Source organism: Pongo pygmaeus, chromosome 6 (assembly GCF_028885625.2).
Source record: "Pongo pygmaeus isolate AG05252 chromosome 6, NHGRI_mPonPyg2-v2.0_pri, whole genome shotgun sequence".
NCBI classification, from domain to species: Eukaryota; Metazoa; Chordata; class Mammalia; order Primates; family Hominidae; genus Pongo; species Pongo pygmaeus.
This window is the reverse complement of record NC_072379.2, coordinates 71,888,873-71,912,706: the sequence shown is the minus strand read 5'-3', so window position 1 is coordinate 71,912,706 and position 23,834 is coordinate 71,888,873. Positions and strand designations below refer to the sequence as shown.

General features: G+C 34.4%; 1 protein-coding gene across 14 annotated transcripts in view; it reads right to left on the bottom strand.

Moving 5' to 3' along the window:
• Nucleotides 1-23,834, bottom strand: part of DGKB (diacylglycerol kinase beta) — a 738,724-nt gene that overhangs the window by 712,604 nt on the left and 2,286 nt on the right. The window contains exon 2 of one of the 14 annotated variants that reach the window (XM_063667517.1): nucleotides 12,424-12,523. The exons of the other annotated variants lie outside the window; for them this stretch is intronic. The gene's annotated coding sequence lies outside the window, so the exon portion shown is untranslated. The remainder of the gene's footprint in view (nucleotides 1-12,423; nucleotides 12,524-23,834) is intronic. 14 annotated transcript variants of the gene reach the window in all.

The window sequence follows — 23,834 nt, the reverse complement described above, 5'->3', positions numbered from 1 at the left end:
GTATTTGTTCAAATAAAGAATCTCTATTTGTGACAATAATTCTTATAGAAGGACAAATATAGACACTTTTAATTCATCAAACTTATGGTGACTTTAGGATTGCCCCAAAACAGAAAAAAAAAAGCCAACAGCATTTTATCAGTGAAATATGTACATAAACAAATAGAGCCTGTCCACAAAAATTATTTGTGTATTACCCTTGCACATATAAATCTATAAACCAAGTTGACAAGAAAATTTCATGGCAATAATAATTCACAAGTTAACAATAGTTTTTACATCCACCTTTTGATTTTATCTGCATTCATAAATGGAAATGTAGAGTAAAATTTTTACTGACTGCTTTATATTTCTCTTTTGCAATTGCTCTAATGTCTCTGCATCGTAGCTTTAAAAGATTGTCAGCAGCCAGAGCACTTATGTGACTATACATTTCACTCCATAATTCGAAAGTAGGTGAAGAGTCACTTATAAACTATAATTTTATTTGGGTATTAAAAATATCAAAGAGTTGGCCAGGCATGGTGGCTCATGCCTTTAATCCCAGCAGTTTGGGAGACTGAGGTGGGTGGATCACGAGGTCAGGAGATCGAGATCATCCTGGCTAACACGGTGAAACCCCATCTCTACTAAGAATACCAAAACAAAATTAGCTGGGCTTGGTGGCGGGCGCCTGTAGCCCCAGCTACTCGGGAGACTGAGGCAGGAGATTGGCATGAACCCGGGAGGCAGAGCTCGCAGTGAGATGAGATTGGGCCACTGCACTCCAGCCTGGGCAACAGAGTGAGACTCCAGCTCAAAAAAAAAAAAAAAATTAAAGACTTAAATATTTATTATTTATATCATGTGATTTATTAAAAGATCTCACAAACTAATTTTGCTTTCCTTCTATTGAATCCATTGCAAGTCTTGCATATGTTTTAGCATATGGGCTATAGGTTATAAGATCTGCTGGCCATTCTACTTCATATCAAAAGTCATCAATATCTATTTAAACATCACTACCAAAATAAATTTTATAGCTCTATAAATTGTTATATTTTGGTGCTCAAAAACACATGCTTTTACGTTATACTGAATTAAATACTCACAGTCTTGTTACTAGACAGAGCAAAATGTCACACAGATCCTTGATATATTTGTTTTAGCAAAGAACTAATGTATATCAAGACAATGATTCACAGATTAAGGTAAAGTAGTTCTTCTCAAATAATGACAAATAAAAATAATCTACTTTAGTGTATTTCAAAATATTCATGACTTGAGGTATAGAATATTCTGTTTAGACTCCCGATTTGTCTATGTTAGGGAGCCCAGTCTATCTAAAAGAATATTTAATATGGTAAACTTCCATGCTTTGCATTCAGTAAATGAATGCGGTCAGGATCAGTTGTATCATTTGAACGATTGTTTCTGTCACTTCAGATGTGAGTTTGCTGTTTAAATATAAAACACTTTGCTTTTCTTTCAGGTTATTTGGCTATTTCATACGTTATCTTGTCAGGCTCTCTTAAAGTAAAACTTGCTTTCTATGTAAATATTTATGTCTTTAAAAGGTACTAACCTGAGTGGCAGAAACTTTTTAAAAATATCTGAAATGACCTAAGGCTATGAAGCCCCAAGTATCTCCCTATGATCTTTAATATTTCTGTTAGTACACAAACTTGTAAAACCCTTTTCTTTGACCCAACAAAAACATTCATAGTAACAGTCCTTTTAGTTGGGAAGAATAATCAACAAGCCATTCATTCTTCTCCATGGTAAAATACCTCAATGCTGAAAGAATCTTTCCTCATAAGACTTTTGTATGACAAGCTAAAATTCTCTTAAAGTGAAATAATCCAGAAACTGTGCAAAATGACTAATAAATGACAATTGTATGTCTGATTCTTGTTTTCTCTCATAATAGGAATCTAGTTTTTAAAAATTATATTTAACTTCTAGTTCATCATGCCCAGCATACTCAAAATCTTCCTATTACTTAGCATTTCTCAGCCTCACAAGATGTCAATTTGGTTTCTATTTAAAAAACTGTGTCCCTAAGAATCCTTATGAGAATTCATAACTGGGGAAAATAATTTCAGTTGAAGGATCAAAGTGGTAATTTCAGGAAAGTGATATTTAAAGGGAAGTAGCAGAATACAGAAAAAGTGGATCCAGCCAGAGGGAGTGAGTCAGGAAAGGGCAGGTTCTAAGGTAAGAAATAGTTGCATTCTTTCAAAATAAAATAAAAGTTGGTCAGTATTTTGGGAGGCTGAGGCAGGCAGATCACAAGGCCAGGAGTTCAAGACCAGCCTGGACAACATGGTGAAACCCTGTCTCTACTAAAAATACAAAAATTAGCCTGGTGTGGTGGCACACACCTGTAGTCCCAGCTACTTGGGAGGCTGAGGTAGAAGAATTGCTTGAACCTGGGAGGTGTAGGTTGCTGTGAGCCAAGACCGTGCCATTGCACTCCAGCCTTGGCAACAAAGTGAGACTCCATCTCAAATAAATAAATGAATAAATAAAGCAAATAAAAGTTGTATATTGTTTCTAGATGAAGCAATGGATTGCTAGAGTTACTCAAGGTCAAGTTGGAACAATAGCTAGTTGAATTGCAAGGAACTTACAAATGGAAGAGGTTTGGATTGCATCCTCATGCCACAAGAAGCCCCTCAAAAGACTTTGAGCAGGGAAGCTGAGATATAATAATGTATAATAACTTATAATTATTCATAGCTATAATTGTGAAATTAATGCTCTTTTTAACAAAATGCTTAAGTATCAAAACTAATGATGTCTCTGGGAGCCTCATACCAAGCTCGTAACTTTAATTGAATCACCATTAAAACTTAGTGTCTAGATTTATATTTGCTTATACAACTGCATAATATATAGGGAATAATATTTTGCTACTAATTCATCCATATTCCTATTTATGTTTATTTGCTCGTTTCCAGTTTTATGTGATAGTAAACAATACTGCAATAAAAATTCCTTGTCATACGTCTTTCTATTCAAGTGTCTATTTTATTGAATAAATAAATAACAATGAGGCTGTTAGGCCAAAGATTATAGGAAATTTGAATTCTAATAAGTTATGATAAAATATATTTCTAATATTCTACAGTAATTTTCAGAGTTATGACAATTTATAAGAAACCATTTCCTTACACCATTGCCAGACTAGATGCTACCAAATGTTTTAAAATTTTGCCAATCTGATGAGAGAACTTTGGCTTATAATGTTGTTGTTGGTATTGTGATCATTATTTCAGTTCAATGACTATCATTGAAGTTGAGCATCTTTTCACACATTTGGCCATTACAGTCACCTCTACAAATTGATTGCTCTTATTCTGTTGAATTATTTCCATAGTCCTGTCACCTTTTTTGAAGCATTTTTAGTACATCCTTGAACACTAGGGAAATTAACCCTTTGCCTATTATGACAACAAGTATTTTCTCTTAACAAGTCACTTGCTTTTGATTTTTATTAAGATAACTTTTCCAAGATATTTTAAATTTCTATATAACAAAATTTCCAAAAGAACATTCTTGCCATTTTCTCAAGAGTAAATTGGGAATTAAGAGTGTATGCAGAACAATTAAGTCATAAACATTTATTAACATTAGGAAATAGGCAAAACGATTGCTAGATATTGTGTGTGTAGAATGCTAGTTGTTTTGTACCAGGAACACTGTGGTGCAGATTTCTGATTTTGTAGGGTTGAGTACCTTTCTTCAACTTGCTATTTACTATTGACCTGAATATGTTGAACTCTTTAAGAGCTATAGTTAACCTGTAGAAGATTGAGTGAAATGCTAATGATTCTTCTTTCAGAAAAATTTAAACAATTTTTGTCCAAAAGAAGTACAAATGACTTTTATATCATAACCTAAAGGTTAGTATATATTGCCTTGTACACCATTAACCACTTTAGTAACTTTTGGCAAATTTATTTCTGCATTCCTTTAACTGTTCATCTCTATAAATCTCACATCTCTTATTTTTTTTGAATCAGTCCTGCTATTTTACTAGTTCCTTTATTAAGGAATGAGCCAAATAACATATTTGAAATAAGCTCATTTTGTATTTTTTATGTAAGTTATATTTTTAACTTAAAAAAAAATTCTACTTCAACAGAAGATTCCCAGGCAAGAGATTTTCGTGGTCTCAAAATGATTAATAGAGAGTAGGAAAATTTGGAGTTAAAAAAATGAGAAAGTAAATATGGATACATTTGGAAGTCTGAGGGTAAAGAGAAATCGAGGATAAGAGAAAAAGAAGGAGGGAGAGAATGAATACCTGAAGGATGTAGTCTACAAAAGGGCAGTCTTTGACAGTCTGAGTTTATACCAGAGTCTTGGATTTCACACAAGGACCATATCTTCTTTGCTCACAATAGCAAAAGGAGAGAGAGTAGGGATGAGGTAGGATTACAGATTAATAGGTAGTATTGTTTTTTTTTTGGTTTGTTTTAATGTTTGAATTTCTACTTTCTTTTTCTTTTTAAGTAAATTTTTGTAATACAAGTGCAATTTTGTTACATGCATAGATTGTGTAGTGGTCAAGTCAGAGCTTTTAGTGTATTAATCACCAGAACAGCATATATTGACCCATTCATAATTTATCATCCTTCAACCTCTTCCCATCCCTTCCCCCTACTGAGTCTCTATTGTCTATCATTCCACTGTTTATAACCATGTGCACAGTTTTTAGCACCCACTTATGAGTAAGAGTATGCAATATTTTCCTTTCCATGTCTGGCTTGTTTTGCTCAAGATAATAACCTTTAGTTCTATCTATGTTGCTGCAAAATACATGATTTCATTCTTTTTTATGGCTGAATAGTACTACATTGTGTATATATGCCACATTTTCTTTATCTTATCTTATCATCTGCTGATGGACACTTAGGTTGACATCTTTGCTATTTTAAATAGTGCTGCAATAAACACAGGAGTGCAGGTATCTTTTGACATATTATTCATTTCTATTTCTATATGAAATATGGAATATGGCTATCTGAGAGTAGGGTAAAAGGTAATGGCTGAAGATATAAGAAGAATAGAAAAGTTGTGTCATTTCTGATGACATGAAAGCTTGCTTTCCAGAAAAAATGTAACATTATTACAGTGGAGTACTTGGTTGTAATCATGAATGTATAAAGATATTTTCTGGGATATATTTTCTCCTCCTGCTTTGTTGTCTTTGCCTAACTTAGATTTATAATTTACTTATAAATTTTACATATATACATATATGTATACACATATACAATATATACCTATATATTTGTTTGCAAAGTTTTAAGGGTCTATCTTCCCCTAAAGTATGAAGCCTCAATAAAATTAGGAAGCAAACCATTTTGCTCCCTTTTGGGATGGAGCACAGTGGTAATGTTTGATTAAATGAGTATTGCTGAATGCCAGTGAATCACAAACAAATGCATACTATAACACAAAATATGTAGATCTAGAATATATTGAATGAAATCAAATTTTCTAGCTTTTTAAAATAAATATTAAAGTGGGAGAATACACACATATATACATAGAGATAGAGATATAGAGATGATAGAGTTAGTTATATGGAGATTGAGATAGCTGCAAGCTGGAGTGTACTCTCAGAGCCATGTGGTTTTGTATTAACCACTGTGACTATTCATACTTTTGAACAAATTTGAGAGTCCCTTTTTCGGAACCTTTATGAAAAGAAGACACCTGAACCTAAAGGCTTAATTAGCATTTTGCACACATAAGTGGATTCAGGAGCCTGCAAATAATACCTAATTATGTGCCACATTTAACTAAGGTCATAACAAATGCTGTAGTGAATGAAGCACATATAAATTTTTTTCTTTTCACTTTTATCCTGTTCTAAAACCAGTGATACCCAACAAACAAGTGGATTAGTAGAATAAGACCACCAATTAATAAATAGCTGCTTCCGTCACCATTCTGTCACTTATCACAATGAGAGCTAACTTTGTATTAATGTCATTATAGAAAACAAAGTGAACCAAAAGGAATAAACATCCTTGAATCTTAAGGTGCCCTTCTAGGCCTGTGGTCAATTAACTTTTTCTTAAAGTACCAGATAGAAAATATTTTAGAGTTTGTGGGCCAATAGGTCTCTGTTGCAACTAGTGATCTCTGTTGTTGCCGTGCAAAAGCAGCCCTAAAAATATGTAAACAAAAGAATTCAGCCATGTTCCAATAAAACTTTATTTACAAATACAATCAGACCCTTGTTCTAGGCAACACTGAGATAATTTTAATATAATTATTTATTTCTCTTATACTATATCCATTATTGAAATGGAACTATTTAACTATCCATTTTCCCTCAGTATTACAGGAAAAAAAGAAGTCCATCCTTGAATGATTGTGAATTTCAGTTCATTCTTTATGTCCAGGAAGCCTTTAGTTATAAATAAAATGGATGGGAAGCCATGGCAGATTGACCTTGTCCCTTACCTTAGGTTTTCACACAGCTTTTTAAAATATCTGTACTTCTCCTGCTCTGCTTCCCAAACGTGGAGATAAATATGTTCCCTGACAGCCTGACTTTTTCTGAGGCAGCACTCAATTTATTACTCTGCTCCTTGAGCACATTTTCCAAATCCTGACAAAAACATCCCTGAAACCTTCAAAGGGGAAAAATAAACCCTCATCTCAGGCTCTGTAAATTACCACCAAGTATAGCCACGAATAAAATAAGAATCAATCCTGATTCATATTTTAGAACATCCTACAAAACGGCAACTCATGCTCCAAAGGCCATTGTCAGAATTTAGACCAGAGGAAATTAGGTAGGAAACAGAAAAGATACTAAATATTCTCCTTCATGCCACTTTTTGTTAAGAAGCCAATGATTAGATATCTCAGAGTGAAACAGTATTAACCTCATGATTTCTCCTAAGCCTGCTTTCCTTAAATTACGTAAAACTCAGAGAAAATGAAAAACAACAAAAAACTAAGGACTTAGAACACAAAAGCAGGCCCATCACTGACAGAAAGGCTTAGTTGAAATGCTCTTAGACTTCCTGGGAGCACAGAAAAATGCATTAGCCTTGATTGGTTTAGACGATTGCTGACTTGAAAGCTCCTATTTTTAAGAAACATCCGAGCGAGGTAACTTGATGTTCCTTGAATGATGAGTAGAGCCAAAATCAGTCTGTGTAGGAAGGAAAGGAGAGAATACCTACATGTAACTGAAGGGATTGCTAACACTGCAATCACTTATTCTCAAATATTGTTATAACTATGGGCACTACACAAATAAATTTCCTGCACTCAAGGACAACCATGTAGCAGAAGATCTAAGAAAGCTACAGACATACAGGAGGCAAACAAGATTAACATCAAAATACATACAAAGGTGGAATAACAGAACCTGGAGTTGAGGATGAAGAAAGGGTTGGGAGAGAAAGCAATGTTTCTTGGAGAGAGTGAGAATAGAGCTGCTCCTGGAAAGATAGAAGAAATGAGACAGGAAGAAACTGTTGTGAGGAGGGTCAACTGCTATCAGAGAAGAAGGAGAATGCAAGGAGTATAAAGTGGCACATAGAGACAAAATAAAAGGTGTGCTTCATTAAGCGATTAAATGTGCCTACATACATGGATGGGGCACAGTTAAAAATTATTCTATTATTAATAGAATAATAATAGGAGTTGCATCAATTGATGCTAATTTTGTACCATGGACTGTGCTAAGATAATTCCATGGATTTAGGCCTTAAAACAATCATTTAAATGAGTTGCTATTATTAATCCCATTTGAAAAACTGAACATTGTGATTAAATGATTTAATAAAAATCAGACAACTAGTAAGTGCTAAAGTCAGGATTTAAACCAAGTAGTTCTTAATCACTGTGCTAAACAATTGTAGCAAGCTAAATCTACAGAAATTTTTTTTTTCTTTTTGCTTGAATGCCAGTCCAAGGTGAATCTATGGCTAATTTAGAAAAAATAAAGGAAGGATCTACTGAATTATTTTGAGCAAGAACATGGGAAAATCAAAACCCTATACAAGAAAATTGATAGTGAGGAGGACAGAATACAAGTATCAAGCAAGAAGGGATTAAAAATGAAAAGACCATATAGCAAGTTAAGAATACAGTCGAGTGAAATGTAAGAGTTTGTAATTGTCTAGTATGGGCAGAAATTGAAAAAAAGGGACAAATGTGAGAGGCAACAGAGACAGAAAAGATTAAAAGATAGAATTTCAATTAGCCAATATGGAAGCTGGGAGGTTACTAGAAAGAGGGACCATTTCAAGCTGACGGAAATCTGAACATGGGAAGAAGTGTTTGGAAGGATGCAGATAAACTCTGTTTTGATACTATTTTTGAGGTGACAGTAAGATATATACACAGAAAAATCTAGTAGGCAGATGAGGACGGCTCAAAAGTCCTTCATATTCAACACGTTTAAATTGAATTCATGAGACACAAAAATAACAGTAAACCAAAGACTCCTGCTCGAACTCTCTCTCTCAAATGGTACAAGGCACTGGCCCCCCTGTTGCAAATACCAGAAGGCTAAAGGTCATTCTTGACTTTTCTACATCATTTCCTCATATACTAATTTCAGACTATCACAAGTCCTGTCAATTTCACTTCATAAATATCACTACAATTTCTCTTTCTCACCGTTGACACCATTACTGCAGTAATCTGGGCTAAAATAATCACTCACCTTTATTACTACAATAGCTGGCTGGCTACCACCTTCCATCTGGCCCACCTGCAGTTCATCCAGCACATTGCAGCTAGAGTGATCCCATCGAAACATAAATTATGCTGTCCACATATCCTCACCTCCCTTAAATCCTCAATTATTTCCAATGCTCTAAGGTTAAAGATAAAACAGCCTTGCGCCATCTGACTCCTGCTTAATCTCCTATCATACCCACTCCAGCCAAAATGGACTTCTAGCCCTTAAGTCAGCCTTGCAATAAAGTCTTTTTACATGCTTTTCTGCATTCTCTTTATTATCTAGTTAATACCGACTCATCCTTCAAATCGCAATTTATAATTATTTCTTCAAAAAGCCTTTCAAATTCTCTTGACTAGGTCAGACAATACTGTCATATTTAGAACATTTCTGATGTGATTTCCTGTTTATTTGTGTGGTTATTATATATGTTTTCTCTCCACTTTAACACCAACAATTCACACTTTACCTGCCTCAATCAGGCTTTTGCTCTACCACACCACTGAAATTCCCCTTTAAAAGGCCAGCAAAGATCCATCTTTCCCAATCCTGTAGTTGATCCGCAATCTTGCTGATCTTCTCAGCAACAATTGACACAGCTCTTTCTTCTTGAAACATTTCCTTTCTTGGCACCAGGTGCAGTGCGTTCTCTTGGCTTTCTCTTCCTGTTCCTTCTTAATTACTCTGCAGATTTTGCTAACTCTTCTCTATTGCAAAAAATTGGTTTACTCCAAGGCTTAGCATTGGACCTTCTTCTCTATGTACACTCAGTCCCTAAGGGGTCTCTTCTGGTTACAGGTCTACAAACAACTCCCAGATTTTTGTCTCCAACAACTCCCCTTAATTTCAGCCTCTTATATCCACTGTCTACTTAACATCATCACTTGGAGATCTTAGAGATATTTCAAATATATTATGTCAATAGAAGAATGGAACACATTTTAAAAATAAATCTAAAATAGCACGTTATTTAAAATAGCACCCACTCTCCATCACTGTTGTTCCTCTTGCCCTGACTTATTTTCTTCATGACATATATATATATAATTATATCATATATTTAATTTTTACTCTCTATCTTCTCCAAGAAAATGCAAATTTTAAAATATGCTACTTTAAAACTGCATTTCCAATGTCTAGAAGAGCACCTGGCATCAAGTAGCTGCTCAAAATATATTTGTGAAATTACATCACAGATAATATCAATCACTGTCACTACACTGAGAACTCAATGGAGACAGAAACTTCTTAAGTGTTTAATTACCATTGTTTTCCCAATACCTGTTGAATGGGAGTTATTAAATGCTTTTTGGCTGCTTGAATAAGTAGAAATAATATCAGGGTAGTGCAATCTTACCAATGACAAAGGAGGACAGAGTTGCAACAAGGTGTAAATCTAGTAAAAACAGGAAATGCAAGAACGACAAGAACTGGCAAAAGGAAAATGTATTTAATAATTAGGAAGTTATCAAATCATTTTAAGGCCAATTTAAATATGATGCATACCGATAGCAGATGGTAATGGCTAAGGAAGTAGTGGGAGGCACAGAGACAGAGGCTCCAAAGGTAGGCATGATACGGTAGATACTATTCTAAACACACGGGTTCTTTTCATTCCATACACCAGTGTCGAAATTTCCTGCACAAACATAGCCATACCCCTCTCATCCATACTTAAAAAGTCCTCTTCCTTACTGTGCATCTTAAATCCTAAAGGATTGTCCCTCTTCATTTTCCTCTTTGTGTGAATAAGGAGCCGTACATCTGAAAGTTGTGAGGATTGATCATTGCTTAGAATACATTACATTTCATTTTGCATTTCAGACTTTACAGCGAAAATATAAATGATATCCCCCTTACTTATTTGTTAGTGTAAGGAAAATAAAATGTCACTGGTAGATTTAAAAGCAAAGTGAAACTGGAATACCAATAAAAGACTGCACAATCTAAAAGAGAATATTTGTTAATTCTTCAAAATTTCCCTTGGTTCTATTCCTTCACTTTCATCTTTGTGTAAAGAAGGTTTTGTATATCTGAAAATTGTCAGGGTAGAACATTGTTGTGAAATTAAGTTTCAAAGTTGGCTACATTTAGGTAGTGTTTGAAGCTTCTTATTTAAATATTGAAATTGGGAAGCATAAGTACATAAGGATTTGGTAAGTGTAATATTTCTTGGCCTGTCATAATTTTCTAAGTTTAATGATTTTGAAAACTCTTAGCTGGACTATGTAGCTTGCATCTGGGTGTTTGACTCTGGGTAAAAGAGTAACACCATAGATTGTAGCAGCCAGGAAATGTTAATTACATTATTTTAAAAAGCAGCTAGAAGTGCAGGAGCCAGTCCACAAAAGACTCTAAGCTGGTCAGAATAAAAAGGCTGTTCAGGTTCTAGCATTGGCAAGAATGAGGAAAATGACTCAGCTATGTTTAGCATTCACTTTGATTTACTATTATACCAGCAAATTATCCTTGTGAAGAATAAACACAAGATTAAGAATGCAAGTGAATAGATGCTCCCTGAGGCTTTATTTTATTCCACACAAGGGCATATCCAAAGTTCAGCTCTACCAGCATTCCGTGTAGAGGGAGCAATCCTCTTAGTCAGCAAAGTGCAGAATATGGGAATTTGATCTCTTATAACCATCTGAATGGGAGGTTGTGTCAGGACTAAAGGGCTAGCCCCTTTAGGGGAGCTTCTTGTCACATTTCAGATAAACACCTCTGCATTTTATTTCTTAGTGCTTTCTTAGACCATCTAAACCTCCAGTGTAGTAGGCCTGGTTATGGCCCACCGAAAAACCCACTTGAAAAGGAGATGGGAGATGGGAGAGGAAGTTCATCTCACAAATCAGTGCTTGGTTTGGGAAACTGAAGTTGTGTATCCAGCTAGCAAAGAATAAATAATCCTTGAGTAGTAACAGACCACCAAAGTTTTTCTCATTGTAAAAGAAAAAGCATGATTCATAGGGATCAATTAATAGTCTATACTCAAGCTCTAAGCAATCTAAAGTAGAAATGGAAAGGAAAAGAGTCCTAAAATAAAGACATAACGAAAAGTATGGAATTAGAATCTGAACAGCATAAGATAGGGACAACTTTGACTTGATAGAAGTAGACATAATTTTTAACCCAGACCTGTCAAGGAAGTATTTCTGCAAAGTCAAAATAAGTTTTTCAATTATTTTTCTGATTGGCCTGGGATAAATATAATACAGAAATATATTAACCCATTTGGGTGATGTCTAAAAACAATGAAAAAGAGGAAAAGTAAAACTTGTACGCATTAAAAAATGCATCAATTTGTCAGAATTTACCTAATCATAAAATCTAATGATATTCCTCAGTCTGAGAGTCTTTTCATTCCATACAGTTTTCATTATCTTGCGAAGTTATACCATTAAAAATCCCACAGATAAAATTAATGAGGGCACATGCTATATTGTGTTCCAGACAAAATGACTGAGTATACTTTTTTTAGGTCACAGCTAACCCTATTTATATAGCTTACGTAAAATTACATAGAAAAGAAATGCCAGATATTTAAAAGTTATTCCAGGGACAATCTCATTTTATGATTTCTGAAGCTAAATAACATGATTTTTGATAGATGAGAAATGTACACTTGCAAAATAGACTAGTATACTGCTATGGATAAATCCATTTGAAGCTACAGTTTGCTATAAATCACGCTTTTCCTCTAAGATGCCTTCACTTACCTCATTAGATAATATTTACTTCCATGGAAAGAATGATGTGGGGTTAGGGCTGTAAGAAACGAAGTCCTAGCACAAGTGACCATCCACTCCTGAACTGAACCTGGAAATCATGACAAAAATCTTTACTAAGCATTTCTCCACACTTCATATAGTAAATATGGGATGTGTCTGAGAAAAATATTTTCTTTCTGTTACTGTGGGCATATTATCATTTAAATAAGACTCCGAGAAAGTGACATAGCACTGGGGAAAATACACCGGCTAATCATCTATTCTCCTCACCTGTGTGACTTCTTAGCCTTCTGTTTACTTCCTATAAGACCTCAAAGACTCCATGCTTGTTCTTGTCAGACGCTGAAAATAATGTTCATCCCTCCTCTTTATATCCAGGTTCACAATCTGAATACCCATGACCAATTCACAGAATGCCACAAATGAAAAAAAAAAAATCCCTAAATCTAACTTATGCTTCTGAAATTGATTAAAGAAAGCTCCAATGGCTACACTTAGTTGAATTAAAAATAATTTCATTCTCTCAAAATAGAATAACATTATTATTATCTCCAGAACAAGAAAATATAAGTATTACTGTTAAATATAAAAGAGGAGAAAATATGGTAAGGTACAGGTACTTGTTCAGCATCAGTACAAACCATACTGATAAATGGACCAAGAGGAGGTACCAGTACTCCCACCTTATCCACAGGGAATATGTTCCAAAGCACTAAGTAGATGCCCAAAACCGCTAATAGTACCAAACTCTATATATACTACAATATAGTGCATTTCAGAGAATGAAGAAGATAGTCACTTACCTCTTTAATAAAGCAGACAAAATGATAAAAACACTGTTGACCCAGAGAGATGCTTTATGAGATAACTCATCATCCCTAATCAAGAAAGGGGCATTATCAGAGTTCACCTACTTATTCAGTGCTTTTTAGGTACCTGTTTTATGCCAGGCAATGTTCAAACCACTGGAAAAAAACAAAGAACCAGAGACACAATAGGAGTGCAAGTAAAGTGGAAAAGCAGCACTGAAAGAATGAATACTTTAAGCAGCTTAATGTCAAAGGAACATTAGATTGGAAGAGAACAAAGTGACAACAGGTATTGTTAAAGAGATAAAGAGGGACCATGTTATGAAGCTTTGCCTAAAAGCAAGGGATACAGAGAAGGTGGTGAGTAGAGACAAGTAGGGTTAAAGTCATTGTGGATATTAATGATTTTTAAATTAAAATCCAAATTTAATTCAAATGTCTAAATGCTAGTACCCAAAATAAAAATAAATGACACAAAGAAGAAGTCAAAATACTTATCTCTCTTTTTATAAGAAAATATGAAGTAACTGGGTGGCAGGGCTCTGTAAGAAAACTGCTGTGGACAGTGAAAAGAAAAATAAAACATGGACATTTAGAAGAATTACCAGGGTCAGACTGAGATGAAACATCATAGACTTATTATGATACCAGTTTTCATAGTTTTGTGATTTTCAATAGCATTCAATACCCCAACTGAAAATGCAAAGCCAGATTACTCAATTGAGAAAGGGTAAGGATTTTGCCAGACAGAAAAAGGAAGGAAAAGAGTAATACAGGGAAATAAAGATTTGTGTGATAGAGCTATTTATATTGTATACTAGGTCTTGTTTGGACAGTAAGGGGAGGGAGAATGAGAAAAAAGTCATGGAAGAAAATGAGGTGGGTCAAGCTACTGGATATTGGTGGGAGGAAAAGAGAGCCATATTATCATTTAGTGTATCTCATGATTTCAAAGTGGAGAAGTTCCAGGTAATACCAAGATCCAGAATGGAGGCAATGCCCAGTGGATAACATGGAAAGGAGTAGAATGTCAATGAAGGTAAGGCGATTAAGGGAATTCTGCCAAGGATAATTGACTTGCCTTACCTATGTACTTTAACCAATCCTAATGATGACAAGAGATATAAATAAAGGAAAATTGCCATACAGACCTCTAAACCAGAAAGAGTAATAAGGAAGACAATAGATGACACTGAGGGGTAGATGGTGGTAATGTAAATCAAGGCAAAATGAAAAACATATACATATATATTTACATATAAATAAATATTTATATATAAATACATATGAATAAAGCTACACATTGAGGTAAATTGTTATCATTATAAATTCATGATCATCTTGTCAAATATCCACCCCCACCTGCCCCCACAATACAACCTAGATCATAGTACATGACTCTGATCCAAAACCTGTCTAATTTTACCCATAAACTTCAACTTTTCTCCACCTTGTTCAAACTCTACAGAGAAAATTTAAAATCCAGAAATATCCCTAACTTATGACTATAAAACCTGAATACCTGTTCAAATTGTTATATTCTTTCTTTTCTCTGCTTTTTCTTTATAGGCAGTGTACCTTCTGGTCAAAGTCAACTAATACCCTATATATATGTGTGTGTATATATACATATACATATATATGTGTGTATGTATACATATACATATATATGTGTGTATGTATACATATACATGTGTGTGTATGTATACATATACATATGTGTGTGTATGTATGCATATACATATGTGTGTATGTATGCATATACATATATATGTGTGTATGTATGCATATACATATATGTGTGTGTATGTATGCATATACATATGTGTGTATGTATGCATATACATATGTGTATGTATGTGTGCATATACATATGTGTATGTATGTGTGCATATACATATGTGTATGTATGTGTGCATATACATACGTGTATGTATGTGTGCATATGCATATGTGTATATATGTGTGCATATACATATGTGTATATGTGTGCATATACATATGTGTATATATGTGTGCATATACATATGTGTATATGTGTGTGCATATACATATGTGTGTATGTGTGTGCATATACATATGTGTGTATATGTGTGCATATACATATATATGTGTATATATGCAAACATACATATGTATATACATATGTGTGTATATATATATTTGTGCATGTATATGTATATACATACATATATAGATGTATGTATGTATGTATGTATATATGTGTATGTACACTTTTCATAGATATTTAAACATAATCAAAAATTCCCAATTCAGAAACATAAAAGCTGTTTCAAACTTCTATTATTCTCCAGAAACAGCTCTACCTTTCTTTAAACCTTCATAGATTAACTCTTTGAATGAGTCACTCTGTCTCCATTTCCTGAACTCCTACTCACTCAACAAGTTTTTGTCTGGGTTTCACCCCTCATCACTCCAGCAATACATGTTTAGCTATAATCACCAGTGATCTTCCAGTGTTCAAATCCAATGGGTATGTTTTAGTTCTCATCTCAATTAACCTCTCAGCAACATCCAACAGTGATGATTACTTTGTCATTCTTAAAAGACGTTTTTTCCTGTTCTTTAGAATGTGCCAGGTTTCTGTTGTTGTTTTCTTCCTCTATGACAATTGGTTTTCATTCTTTGCAAACTCATCTATTCCAATGCACTTTAAAAGTATCAGGATATGTCAAGATTTGTTCCTAAAATTACCTCCTTTTTCACTCTACGTTCTCTTCCCAGGGATTTGTAGCGATGCCAAGACTTCATTCCCCATCTATGCCACCAAATTTTTTATCTCTTTCCTAGTTCGTTGCCGTTATCTCTTTAATCATATAGCCAACTGTTCACTCTAGAATTATGCTTGAATAAATGAAAGAAATACTCGTTTTTACACGAGGATAAAAGAATAATGATTTCTAGATATATCTTGAGAATTGCTTTTATTTTCCACTCTTGAGTAAATTTCTATTCTTCCCTCAAGATCTAACTCAAATTCTAAATTATCTGTGATTAATTCCTGAGTCTCTTGTTCTCCCCATCTCCTATAGCAACATGCGCCTACTTCTACAACTGCACATAGCCCATGGTATTATAATTTATACATGTGTCTTCCTCCAAATCCCAGTATAGGATCTCCATAATGTCAAAATCAGGTTCTGTTCATAGGTTTTTTATCCAGGACCTACTACTCTGATGTATGGTAGGTGCTCAAAAATTTTAAGTGAACATTTAAATGCCAATAGACCAGTACTTCCTAAAATGTGCTCCAGGGTTTTCAAATATATATTAATAGATGCTCCCAGAAGGAGGGATTCTGTGGTTAAATAAGGCCAGGGAAGTTTATACTAAATCCTGTTTTAGAGATGCCGATACTCATGTGAAGGACTATAAGAAGTTCCTAAAATAAAAAACTGTTCAACTTTATTTAATATTTAAATAAGGAAAATGTCTTTCTCTTTTCCTCTTCTAACATATGTATTAGCATTCCTCAAACAGTCTTTCTTTATCTCTTAACGTAGTTTGAATTTTAACTCATGAGGATCAGCAAAACACATATTAGAGAACCAGAGAGGATGGCACCTTCTCTTTGATCAGGATGCTCCATGATGATAAGACACAGGCGCTAATTTCTTTAATGTTGCTTTGAAACTTCTTAGTGGAGAAAAATTTTTTATCAATATGGCATTGCTATATATTGACAAATACATCAAATCTAACATATTCTTCTTGTGTTTTGTTTTCTACAAAGTCACTAATTCAGGACATTGCCTAGCCATAAAGAATAGCAATATAATTACAGCCACATTCAAGCCATTGTTTTGTTTTTTTTACTGAAAGTGCTCTTTCACTTTTGATATTATCTTTTTGATAATATAGTTGCCTAAGCACCAAATGTACCACCATGCAGTTATGCAGGTAGCTTGGACAAAAAAAGCATTAATAGCTCTAAAACAAAATTTCCACTTGAAGCTCAAAAGCCTTATCACTTCACTTTCAGAATATGTGGTCTAGTAGTTTGGATAGAGTACATTCAAAACCAGACACCCAAAACAACAGTCCTCCCATAAATGGCTTTTATGCTATGTTATCTTTAATGTGTAACAAAGAAGAAATCTCTATTTGCCAAATAGAAACTTCTAATATATATCATGACAAACAACATTATATAACAATAGAGCACCCCTCCTAGTAATCAGAATTCTCATTAAGAACAACATGATAGCAAAATGACTCATCAGCTTTTTGTGCTGTTTTTCTATTTGGGACAAGTGTGAGGAAGTTACAGGTTGTTTATGTGCAGCCCAAAATGACAGGCAAGAGAAGTTACTAAGCAACATTAAGTACTTGCATTTTTCTAATCTTTAAAAGCTGTCCAAAGCAGAATAATCCTATAATATACAGGTAACAGGAAAAGCAATGTGGGAGTTATGTTTTTGACTGAATGAAAATGTTTTGTTTAATAATTCTAAAATTCTGATTCACCATGAGTTCATCTGTTTTAGTCTTAAAAATTACTTCAGGTGTATAAGCCTCTTCTACTCACTGTCACCTCTTCTACTCACTGTCAACAAGACAGACCAGGTCTACAATGAAAAATAGCATAATGGAGGTTTGCAGGTGGGGCAGGAGTGGTCCTTAAGCCTCCTGAAACCAGCTTGTTCTCCTATTAATTATATTATTCCTATTATGCAAATAGGATCTTCTGCTCATCTCAACATCAGCTCTTTGTTCGTTTCACAGCACTATTACAACAACAAATCATGCACTTGTTTCCTTGTTTAGGTCTGTTCACATCTGTCTTTCCCCAAAGTGCAACCTGTAGTACTGTAGGAACTTTTCCATCCATTCCTCTTCTTTCACCGATCCTGGCAGAATGCTTGACACAGAGTAGCCCGTCAATGACTAAAGGATGACTAGGATACAGGACTGTGGTATAAGTAAGTACTTCTGTCTCCTAAGGGATAGTTTTCATATCTCTATATGAATCTTAGACTTCCCAGAACTAGCTAAGTGTGACTGACAATCTCCATCATACACACTAGGGAAGGCAAGACAAGTGAGAATTCCCCAGCCCTTATTTCTTTTCATTAAGGAACCAACAAACAGATTCCTTGGTCAAAAGCCAAACAAGAAACACTTCCTTATATTTTCTGTCTCAGCAAAACAAGTTACTGAATAAACTACAAACTCATCTTTTCTGCATGAAGTTTTGTTTTCAGGTCAAGGATCTTGTCATGCTTTTCTATAGCACCTCTGTTTCTTCTTCTTTGCCAGTTCATATAATCCAAAGGGAGTTTGATCTAGAAACTAATAGGTTTCCTCACATCAGAGATCATATTTCCCCAACATGCTTAGGTACAAATAGCAGAGTAGCCAATATAAAGCAAAACAGAATATCCTTTTGTATATTAAAGGATGATAGCTATGACTATGTTTTAAGAAGATCAGAGGAGAAAGAATGAAAGACCTTTCCTCATCATTTTAGGTAAGGGAAAGGGAGTTAAAATTTCTGAGGATTAATTGCATGCCAGACTTTCTTCTGGGTAGTTTATGTGTGTTAACTTATCTATGTTAATAGTTACCTCTTTTTATATTTTAATAAGAATATTTGGGGCACAACGGTAAGTAATGAAATCTTACAAAGTGTTTATAATATTTAATAAATTTTGTAGCCTCAATAAATATTTTATTAATATAAAACTAAGAAATATTTTTAGATTTAGATTTCATTTAGAACATTTTCTTTACTACTGATACTTTTTCTCTGAGACAATATTCCAAGTAAGTTGGAAATAATAGCTAATATTTTTTAATGTTTATTATGCGTATTCTGTTTAAGCCCCTTACATCCATGATTACATCATTTAATTCTATGAAATGCATTGTATTTTCATTATTCCTGTTTTACAAGGAGAAGTCTAAAGCATAGAATTTAAGTTACTTGCTTAAATTCATCCAAATAGTAAGGATTTTACATCCAGACAGTTTGAACGCAGAAACTAAGAAGTTTCAAGTCCTATATCATCAAATCTAAGAAAATGATGAAACTCAATAAAGCTTCTTTTCATATTGAGAAATTATATATAGAGTTGACTTCTCCATACCCTTATTCACAATTCCATCTCATTATGAACAATCAAAACAAAATACACAACTTGGGATTCTAAAAGAAAGTGTATTATAAAGCGTGGCCCAGCTGCCTCACTGGGGGAAACTCATTCCGAGATTACTCTATTGATGGAACTCTAAAGACATTTTAAATAGCTACGCATTTCTCATCCCATCTGTCCTTCCCCTGATTATTTGATAACTGATTCATGTGGATTAGAAAGAAGACTAAAATAGAATAGTTTGACCTAAGATGGTACTTTAAAAAAAATGTATTTGGAAAGCCCTATGTGTTATACAGTTCACATAGATACAATATTTGAATACTAAATGAAATAAATGTATAAAAATAGAATTTGAAATTACAATTTAAAATTAGGATTTGAATTATCACATAACCTGATAATTTGTAGGACAGGGTTTCTGGATTGAATTTCCCACCATCAACCATCACTTTACTCTTCTCTAGTGGTAGTGAAGTCTTGAATGTCTGCTTGCAGATATGATTCACTACTTATGAGCTATGATTGAATTAAAATCAGAGTGTTTTTTCTCAAGGGAAATAAGAGTTTAAGAAACAATTAAAAATTGCCTTTTCACAACTTCACACTATTGTCCCACAAGAGCAAAACATCTTTGATGGACCACTTATTCTACTATTTGGGGTTTTTTCCCCCTCTAAAGCTATGTTAATAACCTGAAACCAGAAAATAGGTATCAGTAAAAATTTTAATTTTGTGATATGGAAATAAATATTTTCTCTCTCATATTCCAAAATATTGCCCCATGTATTTTAAATATGTAACACCATAGAAGGTAATAAATTTGTTCTGAGTAATTTTATACTAATCATGACTTCTACTTATTAAAATACACACTTTCTCTCAGACATCATAGTTTTTATTTGAAAGCCAGTTCTCTAGTCTTTGGTGGGCAGGGGGCAAAGGCTAAATATTGTGGAAGTGGGACTACCTATTCCTTCAGCAGATAGAATTAGAGCCTGTAATACAGTTTATTAAAAGAAGTGTTTATTAAGCTCCAATATTATAGTAGACACTGTGTTAAGCACTAAACTTCCAAAGATAAATAAGGTTGAACCCCTTCCTCAATGTAGAAAACAGATTATTTCAATTCTCTGTGGCATATTCAATAATAAAGGCAAGCACAAGTTTCAGTGGAAACATATAGAAAGACTGTTGGGCCCATGGTAGAATCCAACTAGATACCTCAAAGTGTCATGATACTAGAGTAGGAGAGTAAAGGACAAAGACACATTATCAAATGAAACACATTAGCGTGGAGAGAGGGCAGAGGAGTTTGGGTGTTCAAAAGTAAATTACAGTGAGGCAAATGTAAGCAGAGACAAAGAAGGTGCAACATTGTGTGAACTGTGGAGGGTTATAATAAGCCAGTGGTGGTTAATAGTGGATTTAGATCCTTTTGGTTAGAAGAGTGGTCTCCAGAGCTAGACTTCCTGGGTTCAAACCCCAGCTCTATTCCTACCAGTTTGTAACTGTGACAAGTCACTTAACCCTGTTGTCCTTCAGTTTGCTCTTTTATAAAATGGGAATGAGGATAATAATAAAATTATCCCATAAGGGTGTGATCAAGATTAAATATGCAAGATATTTATAAAGGCAAATGCCATGTGGTAAGCACTCAATGGAAGTTACTATCATTATTTTTAAACTAGAAGAGGAAGGGAGCCAATGGGCAAGAGAGCTGATTTTAGCACCACATTCAAAAATCAATCCTGAAAACTAACTCTATTCCCAACCCTAACCTGAAGTGTCACAAATGACAAGAGAATGAATCAGGGCCAACAATGTGAATGTATTTGCAAAGCTCTGTCACCACATACACATCTGACAATAACTCTGGAGCATCAAGTTCGCTTATGGAGTGTGTCCATTTATTCTCTGATTTTGAAGGTAACAGCTTTTGTGCTCCTTGCATCTATAGTGATCGGCATCTTGCCAATCAAAAATAACTGAGTTGAGGACATTGTGTTTCAAGTTTACAATGCAATACAAATTCCCTGTTAAAAGGCAAATCCTTCATTTCAAATTGTTGACTCAGAAAATACTTAAAAAAGAATTTCGGCTGTTTAAATTTAGCATGCTGAGAAAGACCAATCTTAAAATATTGTTTGGCTCTACGCCCATAACATTTTCACTTTATTCTTTGTTAGTGTTTGTCTTCTGTGATAAGAAGACAAGTGACAGTAATCATGTTAGTCTCTGTAACACTTCACATTTTACCTAAATGAACCATTTTGTTTTTATCCTCACCAGTTAAAGATGGCCTTTTGCTTCCTGGCAAATTTTCAGAAAGTGATTGTGCAAGAACCAGTGATATTTCCAATTACTCTTTTACCTCTTCAGTCAGCATCTGGCCTTTCTCCCCCACTTTTCCTTGAATCATTGTTTTTCCACTTTTACAAAGAGTATGTAAAGGAGATTATCTGATGACAAGAATAATCTAATTTTTATAATAAGACCTTACAGCTATTTAAAGAGATGTTTTGAGTCTGCACTTTATCTGTGACTAAAGATCTCTACCCCACACACACCCCCCAAAGAGTTTGTTATTTAGTGTCCCTCAGGACAAAGAATGTGGACATATTTTTGGACCAGCCTTCCACTATATGATTCCCTTATTTTCTTTTTATACCTCTCTGTGTTTAGATCTTCCAACTTTTCTCCTCTCGTATTAACTGCATTATCTTCCTTCCCGGCAATGTTCCCATGTTCATTTTCAGAGTTTGTGTAGCCAAAGCAAAGCCTGAAATTGGAATGGTGAGTGTGCCAACTTTGGATCTGGGGTCAATGCAGGTGGATTCCAGTTTAGGTGGATCCAATCTTGGGTATCATCAGAGAAGGAAGATCTCTCAAGCACTATCCACCCAAAGCATCCACAAAATAATATGCTCAACCCCACCCTGATCCATAGTAGAGTACCATTTTATTTTTTTTTAAGTAGCAAAGCAGTTAAGAATTAGAGTTAGTCATACTGAGTGGTAAATTCTAACCCAGCATTCACTAAATATGTTGCTTTCAGAAATTTGTTTATTCCCCCTGAGTTTGAGTTTTTTCTAAAGGGGAGAAAATGCCATCTCCCTCCTGTGAGGGGCATATGTAAATGAGGGAGCATATGTAAAGCTCTTGACCCAGTATGTGCGACTGGTGCACTTAAAATAACTGCCCACTACTCATTCATTGTGTGACGAACAAAGGACATGAAAAAATAATCCAGGGCTATCAAGTAGTTGAACCTACTTCATAGTAAATATCCAAGATATTGACTATGGTATTGGGACATAACATATGTGACTCACTTGGTCAGAATTTGCGTTGGTGTTTTACAAGAGAAAGAGAATGCTATTGCTGGAAGAGAGGCAATAGGAATAGGCTTCTTCACTATTTTTCCTGGAGTTTGCTCTGGGCAAGTGCTCCTCGGCTAGAGGTAGTACTCTTTAGAGAATACTGCAACAGTATTGTGCATATACAAATACAGCTCTGTTCCTGAAGGCAGCCAGAAGAAGCATCCAGGAGAGGATCATCTTGAAATGTCATTTCAAGCCTGTACATCACATCATAGTCGTTATCAGTAGGCAGAATTAGATTTCGCGATCAGCAGCTATCTTCATCTGGCTTGTCTGACTACAACTCTCCGTTCTTTCAATAGTGTGCAAGAAAAAGCATCAGTCATAGGATACCAGTTCAGACACTATCCCAGCTAAACTTACCAATGGTTTTAAATTGTTAAAACAATTTAAATAATTGTTTTATTACACAAATGATTTTTATAATCTTCCCAGTCATAACATGAGCTTTGCTTACCAGTAGGACAAGAAAGTATAAAGCAAAGGCATTGCCACCACTCAACTCCAACTACATAAGTTTCTATATTTAAAAACATTTTGTCAAATTTTTATCAGTGCTCTTAACCTAATTTTCTTTCTCTTTAGCTACATAAAGGTTTCAGGTAATAATAGTTGACCGTAGAGTATTAGGGAACTGCTTGCAAATTTGCTCCAACCATATTCTTCTATTCTTCATATAGACTTTTCGTTTTCTTTCTCATTGCTGTCAAAAATTTTTAATCACCCTCATGTATGCACTATTGTAGCAAATATATTCCCTGAATTATATTTTACTCAGTGATTCACAAAGTCACATGTAGACTTTATGCACAGGGATACTATGTATGTGTGTGGAATGGATCGCCTATAACAAACTGGGTGCTCCAACAATGCCAAAAAATATTAAGTAAGCCTTTATACCTGGAGATCCCCCTGATGAGTAGAAAATTAGCCAACACAATTCCAATGACATTCTTGACATGTTTTATTTTTGGTAAAAGCATGAAGATTTGGTGGATTAAAGAAAGAGTAACACCATTTAAAACTGAAATTATAGGATAAGAGTAGTCCTTGGTTACCTATTTTCTAAAGACAGAGGATTTCAGAATTAC